Source organism: Sceloporus undulatus, chromosome 6, assembly GCF_019175285.1.
Source record: "Sceloporus undulatus isolate JIND9_A2432 ecotype Alabama chromosome 6, SceUnd_v1.1, whole genome shotgun sequence".
Lineage (NCBI taxonomy): Eukaryota > Metazoa > Chordata > Lepidosauria > Squamata > Phrynosomatidae > Sceloporus > Sceloporus undulatus.
In genome coordinates, this window is record NC_056527.1 from 98,462,336 (window position 1) to 98,473,107 (window position 10,772).

Genomic DNA, 10,772 nt, shown 5'->3' on the forward strand with positions numbered 1-10,772 from the left:
AGCATCAGAACATGGGCGTTGATTGTACACTACAACATCCTGTTATAGCACCTTCCACATACCTGAAAAACATGCATAACCTTGACATTGTGGCACTCAACAGGAAGACATGCACGGCAGTTTATGCAGATATATAAAGGAGAGAACATGGGCAAAGTCACTTTTTTGGACTACAACACTCACAAAATCCCAGCTGGTAGTGTAAAATGTAACTGCTCCAAACTGTGATTCAGATTTAGTCATATTTATAGCAGCAGAGGTCAGCAGATGGTAGAATGGAATCAACTGGTAGATTTGTAGTAGATCAGGAAGGGTCTCCACCAATTCCCAAATGTTTAAAAATAGCAAATGTTAGGTTTAAATTAGTCTCTTGGAACAAATTCCTGATCTGAAATAACTGAGGCGGGTTTATATTTGGATATGTAAATTATTCCAGTGAATCTATTTATCTGTTGCATATATATTCTGTCTTCTGCAAGAAGCTTCAGGTAGTGTACATAGAATCATAGAATCAGAGAGATGGAAGAGACCACAAAGGCCATCCAATCCAACCCCCTGCCATGCAGGGAGACCCAATCAAAGGACTCCTGACATATGGCCATCCAGCCTCTGTTTAAAAACCTTCAAAGAAGGAGAGTCCACCACTCTCTGAGGCAGTGTGTTCCATCGTCAAACAGCTTTTAACATCAGGAAATTCTTCCTAATATTTAGGAGGAATCTCGCTTCCTGTAGCTTGCATCCATTTCTTTGTGTCCTAATCTCTAGAGCATCAGAAAACAATCCATTCAGAAAACAAGCTTGTTCCATCTCCAATATGACATCCCTTCAAATATTTAAACATGGCTAAAATGTCACTCCTTAACCTTCTCTTATCCAGGCTGAACATATCCAGCTCCTTAAGCCACTCCTCATAGGATATGGTTTCCAGACCTTTCACCATTTTGGTCGCTGTCCTCTGGACATGCTCCAACTTATGAACACCCTTCTTGAATTGACTCTCCTTGTCCTAACAACATCCATGTGAGGGAGATATAGGGACTGGCATAGAGGTTGCTTTCCTGACATCAGTATCAAAGCAAAATTCAGCTGCCAGTCTGCAGACAAGGGCCCTATCTTCTCCATTGCTTCAGTCAGAAATATTATTGACCACCACAGCAGAGCTTAGAAAAATCCCTTGTTTGGACTACAATATAGCAATATATTTACATTTCTATACTGCTTATCAGTGAACTCAGCACTCTCAGTGGTTTACAATCTGTAAGCCAATTGTCTCCTACAAGCTGGGTATGCATTTTACTGACCTATGAAAGGATGGAAGGCTGAGTCAACCTTGGAGCCCTGGGATTGAACTCATAACCTTGTGGCTGCAGTACTAGCATTTAACCACTGCACCACCAGGGCTTCTACAACTGCATGGCCATGATAGGTGGAGGATTTTGGGAGTTGTGGTCCAAAAAAAGGACTGTTCTCCAGTTCTTCACCACATATACTTATGACAAGGATAGCCTGACTACATACATGCACTGGATGGATGCACAAAAGCACAGAGACATGCCTCTCCACCACACAACATCTACCCACCCCATTGTTGAGGTATTTTTCAACACCCTTCCTTAGAACACAAAAAAACACCACTTGGACCAGACTCAAGTCCACAGAGTTAAACTAACTGTCCTCCAAGTCAGGGTACTTACAGACCAGGCTCCTGCAATTTGTCCCAGCCTTCAAACATGGAATAGGACTAGGGAAGCAATTCAGAAATCACCCTCTTCCATTAATATTGTTCCTGTGTTCTTACCAATGCTACTTCTCTCATTGGGAAGAAGTGGATCTAAGAAAAAGATGGAATAGGTAAAACTATGGCATGGTAGCACTAAGAAATCTCCAATGGAAAGTACCTAGTTTCCTTGTGATGATGGGACCTGTAGTCCAACACCTCTAGGGAATGCCAAGATATGGAAAGCTAAACTATGTGTTCAATTTCCAGCAGCAGCTGACCAGAGGTCTCCATGAGCTCAAAAGCAGCACGCAGAGGCACAGGCACTGCCCCATCACCAAGTCAAAATGAGTCATTTCAAGGCAAGTCAAATTATTTTGGTACTTCAGGCAGAAAATCTCACATGCGTCTCTCACTGCAGTTAAAAATACAATAAGCACTATTAAATAACTAACGATTCCCTGGCCTTTCATGGCCTCCAAATAATCTGCTGCTTGAGGTGCATTATTATTTGATATATTTGTATCCCATTTTTCCTCCAGTGAGCTCAAGTAAGCATACGTAAATGACTCTCCTCTTCCCTACCTTATTCTCACAACAAACCTCTGAGGTAGGTCAGGCAGAAAGTCAGAGAAGGAGAGAATATTACTAGTCCTGGCGGTTTAGTGGTGCAATGGGGAACTAGAACATGGGTTTCATCCTAACTGTATGGTGATGCCTCATTACACTAATGGTTAGATTGACCCTGCATGGAACGAATTATCATCACCTATTTTAAGAGCAGGCAAAATGGAGCCCTTTGGACCAAGAAATGTGGCCCCTGAAGCCCCCTGACCAATTTTTTTTTAAATGCCAATTTTTTTCACCCAAGAAGCAGCCCAAAAACTGCTGAAAATTGGCTAAAACGGCAGCCGGACATAAGACAATGTCACTTTTGGTGTTCTGAAATGCAGTGGTGCAGCCTACCCAGGGGATGTAAGGGGAGGAATGCCCCCTGCTTCCTCTGCAGTTGCCTACCCCTGACCTATTGCTTACCCCCAGTAGCTGATCCTATGCACTATGCACCCATCATTATGAAGCTGTTGTGCATTTTCTCACATTTACACACTAGGTTCATTTGCTAGGCAGTATCTTAAAAGCACAATATAAATTCATACACGTACTTAAATACCCTGAAGGTACCAGACCCTGTCTGATATTAGAAAATGAACAGGGACAGTCCTGGTTAGTACTTGGAAGAGTGACGGCCAGGGAATATGAGGTGCTGTGGGCTAAATTTCAAAGAAAGGCAAAGGCAAATTACCTCTTGAGAATTTTGTGGCTCAGAAAACCTGATGAAACCTGCCGTAAGTCGACAAACAATGTGCAGGTACATACTTGACTTGAAAGACATTGTTGTTGTTGTTGTTGTTACTGTGTGCCTTCAAGTCATTTCCAACTTGTGAGGTTATCCTGGTGAGATTTGTTCAGAAGTGGTTTGCCATTGCCATTCTCTGAAGCTGAGAGAGTGTGACTGGCCCAGGTGGGTCACCCAATAGGTTTCATGGCCAAGCAGGGATTCCAATCCTGTTTCCAGAGTCGTAGTCGAGTACTCAAGCCACTACACCATACTGAAAGATACACACAGCCATAATACAACTTGACTCAATACCATTAGTAACACAACTTGCTTGGGACATCACTAAAAAGCTTTCTGGGAAAACCAAAATGCACTTGGAACCAAAGCTTGGATATGTTCCTGTTTTGTGGACAAAAGCTCCCAGAATCCCTCAGGCCATGCTGGCTGGCGGCTTGTGGGAGTTGTTCTATCTCCCGAAAAATGCCTCTCTGGGTTCTGCAGAAATGTTCTGCCACAAACAGGGCACACTCCAAGAAACTGGAGATAACTGCTTCACTCTCAGATCTGTGCTCGATGGCACATCAAAAGAAATCTGCCAGGACAACCACTTTGTTCTCATGACATTTGTACAGATCACCTCCTTGAATGACAGAAGGAGAGACTGATTCTCACCTGCTGTGAAGATACAATGAACCCAGGGAAGTGTCACACACCCTTCTGTAAACACTCAACCTCTCCTGTGAAGGTACTAATGGTGGATGGGTTGGAAGCATAGACAGGCGGTGGGGTTATCTGTGTACATTTCCCCCCCAAATTGAAATCTTCAGGCACACACACCTGTGGTACACTTGTCACAAGTTTTCCTGCTGCTGCTGCTTCCCAGCAGACTAGCTGGAGACTATACAGAAGGAAACAAGCCAGGTCTATAAAGGTGTGTATGTGTGATGTGTACGCAAGGGAAGGGGGGAAACACTGGGATTTCAGTTCTCTCTCTGGCTCCCACAATGAGCCAACGCCGCTTCAATCACTCGCCATCCTCCACCCCCGCATGCAGTGAGTCACTGGGCTGTGTGTGTGTGTTTAAGGGAGATGAGGAGGCAGAACAAGAGAATGGGGAGATTTCAAGGGGAACCTCCTGGAAGGTGTTTGTGTGAGCTGGTTAGTGTCACCGCCATGCTGGAGGAAAGAGCAGAGCATGCACACCCACACAACCGAAATAATATCTCCCTCCTACTGCCCTGCCAAGGTCTCCAAGGCCTGGGGAGGCAGGAAAAGGAGGAGGGAATTGATGGAAACCAAACTCAATAGCTTTCCAATTTACACATGAAAAGAAGGAGCCCGGTTTCTCCCACACAGCCAGTAGAGAAGGGAGGATGGAATAATGCTTAACATTTCACAGGTCTCTGGCTACAACTGTGCGCTAGGAACAGCACATTCATTTCCCCCCACAAAGGGTTGGATTCCCTGCCCCAAAGGCCTTGCATTTGAGAGGAGGGAGACAGTGAAAAAACATGAAGGCTGGCATTCTCATTTAGCTTCACAGCTGCCCATGCTGATGGCGGCTGAGTGCCAGGAGCATGGGGACCCATGTTGTATTAAGGGGACTCGACTAATTCAGGGCTCTTGAATTTCCAGACAGGCCTCTCCTTCATGATCTATATTTCTTGGTGGGGAGGGGAGATGGAAGGAAAGCAGGGTGTCTGTTGTATTGTAATAGAGACACAATCGTGCTAATGAGGCAATGGGCAGGTGAACAGTGGCCAGCGCATCGCCTGCAGGAATCGGCTACCATCTGCTCACATGCAAACGGAAGACAGGTGGACAAGATGGAAGCAAATAAGGGAGAGTATGTGCCCCTGCTTCCCCAACAATGAATTTCTTGCACCCACGGGTCAATTCTGATATATAATCATTCATCACGAAAGTCCCTACAGCCACAGAGACCATGCCTCCCCCAAATCAGCTTTGTTAATCAATACTGGCAAACCTTTTCTAGCATTTTGCATCTCCACTTGGTCTTCTGTAAAGCTAATGGATCGTAATTGCTTATTCAGAACCAAGCCAGCTCCCCTACCCCAGTCTAGCTGCTACGCAAGTTGCAAAGGGGACATGGAAGCTTGTTGGAGGAAGGTTAACTCATTTCATTTTTCCTGCCAGTCAAAAAGTCTCATCCTTTGACCCCACAGGACTCAGCTCCACCACAATGCTGTTTGTGGCACCTTGGTCTAATCACTCCCCCCAAACTGGTTTGTTCTGATTTAACAGGTTGCTCCCCACAAAACCACACACTTGGAAAGAACCTGGAGTGTATGGTGCACCATCTTACCAATGTGACCAAACACTTCCTCTTGAGAATCCTGCCCCTCTCATTCTAAAGGTTGCAAAGGGGGGTCTACATTCTCAACAATTCTTGCCCTGCTTCACTAGATCATAGTCTTCATGCTCAATTCTCTTTCCTAGCCCCACCTCCCAATCTTCCCACAGTCCTCTATTTCCATGACCAGAGAACCAAGAACAGTAGTTGGCTGTCCTAAAGAACCCATTAGAGTACTCCTAAGTGGTCCACCTAATGTTCCTTTCCCTCCACAAATTCTCAGAAGTAGCCAGTCAAATGACTGTGCCCCATCAGATGAAGGATGATGATGATCATCTCTTCCATCCTTCCTTTCTTCTAACGAGTTCAAAGTGGTATACACAGCTCAGAGTCAAAGTCACTCAACTTTCTTGCTTTATTGGGGACTAGAACTTTGATCTCCCAAATCACAATCCAGCATTTTAATCACTATGCCACTTTGGCTTCCCAAAACCCTCAAGCAGGAATTGGGGTGTGTGTGTGTGTGTGTGTGTGTGTGTGTGTGATAGATCTCCTGTGCTCTTGCCCCCATCAACTAGTATTATGTGACAGTGTTGGAAACCTTTGCTTATTTTATCCCCATATGCAGAAATATTTCTGGTTTGCTTCCTGCTAAGAAGAGTTTTCAATTGCTGTTTGCACTTTCTGAAGTCTTTGGGGGTATTTGCATAGAACTATATATGGTTTTTCTGTGCAATAAACTTATAGGATTTGTACAGAACATGTGTTCTCTGTCCAGGAGATGGTGCATTCTGTGCAAAGTACCCTGCACAAACACTATTTAAATGCAGAAAAACCACTTGCATTTCTGCACAAATAGCCCTGAAAAGCTTCCCAAAGTGTGAAGAATCTTTTCTGCCGCTCTCTGGGATTTCCAGATTTCAGAAAATTCTCTTTGAGTATAAAACAAAAGTTAACAAATATTCATTCCATCTCTATTCCGTGATACACTTTTTGGGATGTGGTGTGTGTGTGTTCCTATCACTCTAGCTTTTAAAAGTCCTTTCCCCCTGCTCCTTATTATCTTTTAAAGCCATTGAAAGACAAATGAATAGGTCTAAACCTGAGCTCTCTTTAGAAGCAAATATGATTAAACTGAGGCTGTTGCAGTTTGGATATATGAGATGAGATGACTTACTGGAAAAGGCAATAATGCTTGGTAAAATTGAAAGCAATAAGAAAAGTGGTAGACTGCACAATAAGTAGACTGATTCGATCAAGTAAGTCATGGCACTGGCTTTGCAAGACCTAAGTTGAGCAATTGATGATGGGGGCTCTTGAAGATCTCTCATTCATAGAGTTGCCATAAGTCAATGTCAATTTGACAGCAAATAACAACAAGAGCTAGAAGACATCAAGACATCTTGTAGCCAAACACTTTCAGTTGATTTGCTACGGCTAGGAACACCTTGAGACAGACTCAAATGCCCCCAAATCCACTGGTTCTTAACCTTTGGCCCACCAGATTTTGAACCTTTAGAATCCAGACTTATATCTGGATTCTAAAGGCTTCTGGGAACCGAAGTCCAACAAGATCAGGAGAGCCAAAGTTTGAGAAACACTACATCGCAGCAACAATACCATTAGGAGTCCCACAGGTACAAATGATCATATCTAAGGTACTTACGCCCTGGAAATGTGTGGGTATGCACACACACACACACACACAGATACATGACAAAGGAAACTTTAAAGCTACTTTTCCCAAGTTGGTGGCTTTCAACCATTTTGGTCTCCCACTGCCATGACCATTCATCACTTAGCTGAGGCTCATGAGAATTGCTGTCCAAAATATATTTAGGGAGTTTGGTAGGGGAAAAGTACTTCAAGGCAAGGTCTTTCCTTTCAACATTAATCAAATGGATATAAATCAAGTATAATGGCAGAAAAGGCCTACTGGGAAGTATTTTAACTTCTTTGGGCACTCAGGCTGCTTCCAGAGAGATGGTTCCCAGAGCTAACAAACAAATTATACAGTGGTTCCATCACTTCCTTTCTGACAAATTGTTTTGAAGGGGAAAAAAAGAGTGACAGAAGAAATTGTACGAATGCGCACAGGACCTCAATGCCTCCTACTACACTTATTAGTGGGGATGGACAACTTGTAACTCCTTTCTCCACTTCAGTGCACTATTCACTGGATTTTTGCCCAAAGAAACAAGAATCAGAAAGAGAACCACTACTGTTGTTTAGTTTCCCTCATACTTGCAATTTTTCATTCCTCTTTTTAAAAAAGAAAATGGACCACTGAAAGTAAGGAAAAGCCTGCCATTTGAAAATGCTCCCCCAAATCATTTTTGTGCCCCAAAAGTAATAAGTAATATTATTCATTACACAGGAAATATAACACGGTTATCAGCTGTCACATGCTTTATGAAAGGCATTCTCTTTTGTTGTTATTTGCCATCAGGTCAACTCTGACTTATGGCAATGCTATGAATAAGAGATCGCCAAGAGCTGCTGTCATCAATAGCCCTGCTCAGATCTTGCAAACTCATGACTGTAGCTTCCTTGATTGAACCAATCCACTTGTAGTGCAGTTTTCCTCTTTTCTTGTTGCCTTCCACTTTACCAAGCCTTGTTTTTTTCAATGGGGCATGTCATTTCATGATATGTCCTAAATATAGTGGCCTCAGTTTAGTCATCTTTGCTTCTAGTGAGAGTTAAGCTTGATTTGCTCTCAGACCCACTCATTAGTCTTGGATGGTATTGATTGAACTCTCCTTCAGCTTCAGAGGAGTTGATGTTTCAGAAGAGTTGATCTTGTTCTTGACAGTTTTCTTCACTGTCCAGCTTTCACCACCATACAAAGAATTAAGTACCGTATATACTTGACTATAAGCCAACTTCATGTATAAGTTGAGGTCAGGTTTTGGGTCCAAAATGATGGATTTTGATATTTGTGGATACGTTTGAGGGTGAAACTTATGAGCATGCAAGAAAGGATCTAAAAGATGAAGCAAAGGGAACCAGTGCAAAAGAACTTACAAAATTCCAGCAGGCATAATTGTTTGTGCTTATGCTAAAAGCCGAATGGATAATAGAGAGGGGTCAGTACTCCTAGGAATAGATGATGCTCTTGCCTTTCACCAGGGGATGGTTCCTTTTAAAATAAGAATTACAGTACACTACTTACATTGACTCATGGATAAGTCAGGTTTTCTGGAGTCAACTTTTGACTAAAATTTCTAGACTTATACACAAGTTTTTACAGTAATATTAAGTCTTGGATATAGGAGCCAGTGTGGTGTAAAGCTTTGAGTGTTGGACTATGACTCTGGAGACCAGGGTTCGATTCCCAGCCTGGCCATGAAACCCACTGGGTGGCCTTGGGGAAGTCATGTTCTCTCAGCCTCAGGAGGAAGCCATGACAAACCTCCTCTGAACAAAACTTGCCAAGAAAACCCCCCACGACAGCTTTGCCTTAGAGTTGGAAACAACTCGATGACACGCAGCAACAACAAGAATGTAGTTAATTAACTAATTAATTGAAGTCCAGGCAGCACTCCCTCAACAGAATCAGCTCAGGGCAACCCAAAAGGAGCATGGCTTGTTTACTAAGTTTTGAAGTAAGCAAAGTGGCCACCTCAAAAGTCCCCAACTCTTAAAAATATTACATACTGAGCATACAGTCTCACACAGTAGCGCACTACTGTTCCGTCAATAAACCCAGGAGTCCAGCCTACAAGCAGCTCTCCTTCCCATCTACTAGGCCTGGATCCTGTCCCCTATGACCAAGACTACCCGCTTTTTTCCTTCCAAAGTCTGCCGCCAGCTTTCTTCTGAGTTAGCGTCTCTGAGTAACATGACCCACCCCTGTTGCATCCACAGCCATGTCGGGTCGATAGGAAGCCTTGTCGCTGCCAGACCAAGGAATTCCACCTCCATCCCACAGACCTTCCCTGCAACTCCTAATGGAACACAGCCTCACAAATAAGACCCACTGAGCACAAGGGGCTGTCCAGCCACAACAGGAATGGAGGAAGGATGCTCCATATATTTGTCATTGCTGTGTGCTTTCAAGTCACTGAAAGTCTGGTCTCTAGACTCGTAATCCAACACTCAAGCTACTACACCACATTGGCTCTCATACATCTTTCCCCACATTATTCCCATTACTTACCAGTGCCACCTAACTTCAGTAAGGTATATCGTGTCCCTCCAAAACACTGAGGGCTGGATGCAAAATTCACCATACTTAGAGCAGAGCTTTTGAAACCAATAGGTCTCCTCTAAGTATGACTGTAAGTATTACTGGAGCTAATTCAGAATTTCTAGGTACTCTAGGGCTGCATCCACACTACGGAAATAATTCACTGTTGACACCTCTTTAACTGCCCTGGCTCAGTGCTATGGAATTCTGGGGACTGTAATTTTGTGAGACATTTAGCCTTCTCTGTCAGAGAGTTCTGATGCCACAACAAACTACAAATCCCAGGATTCCATAGCATTGAGCCATGGCAATTAAAGTGGTGTCAAACTGGATTATTTCTGCAATGTGGATGCAGCCATAGAGACCAAAAGCACTGAAGTATAGAGAGGGGTTGACTCCTGAATTCTGGGGTGGGGGAAGGATGGAGGGATGTTTAGGCTGGGTTTTAGCTCAGAGAAAGGGTTCCTGGGATCCTGAGGAGAAGAAGGGATTAGAGAGAGGTGAAGCAGATCCTAGTGGGACCAAATGAGGGCTCAGAGTACTGTCTTGGCACAGAGACCAATTTAAACTAGAGGCGGACAACTGAGGCCCTCCAAATATTTTTTTGCTCTACAGCTCCAGTTTGCCATGGCCAAAATAGGCAATATGAGAGACTGTGGGAGCTGCAGTTGAAAAGGAACTGGAGGGAAACAGTTGCCAACCTGAGTCTAAAATTAAAAAATAAAAAAAAAACCCAAAAGCTGATGAGATTGAAAGGGAGGGAGGGAAGGACAGTAAGGAGTTGCTCTAGGTTGCCAATTAGGGCTTTACAGAAGGACAGACTTGATCATTTTTATAAAATTCTTATGATTATATTTTACTGTGAAGGATGGGGAAAGGCATTTGTGAGATTTTCTGCCTCGTGTGCCAAAATAATTTGGCTTCTGGGCCATGAGGGCTGCAGCTTGTAGCTTCACCTCAGGCAGCAAAAAGTCTTGGACTGGCCCTTCTTCGGGTTTGTAATATGCTATACCCCTTAATTTAGGATGCCAGGGGCCATTTTCTGCTTTACCTCATCGCACAATTTTGTGGCTCTAGCGTGTTTGGGAATATGGGAAATGTTACCTTTTTCAGTGGAGTCTAATGTTTTAAACTGATAAATGAGGCTTTTCTACACTATAGGCCTAAAAAGCCTTGTGTTCCTCAAAAAAATCCAACAACCTCAAAAGTG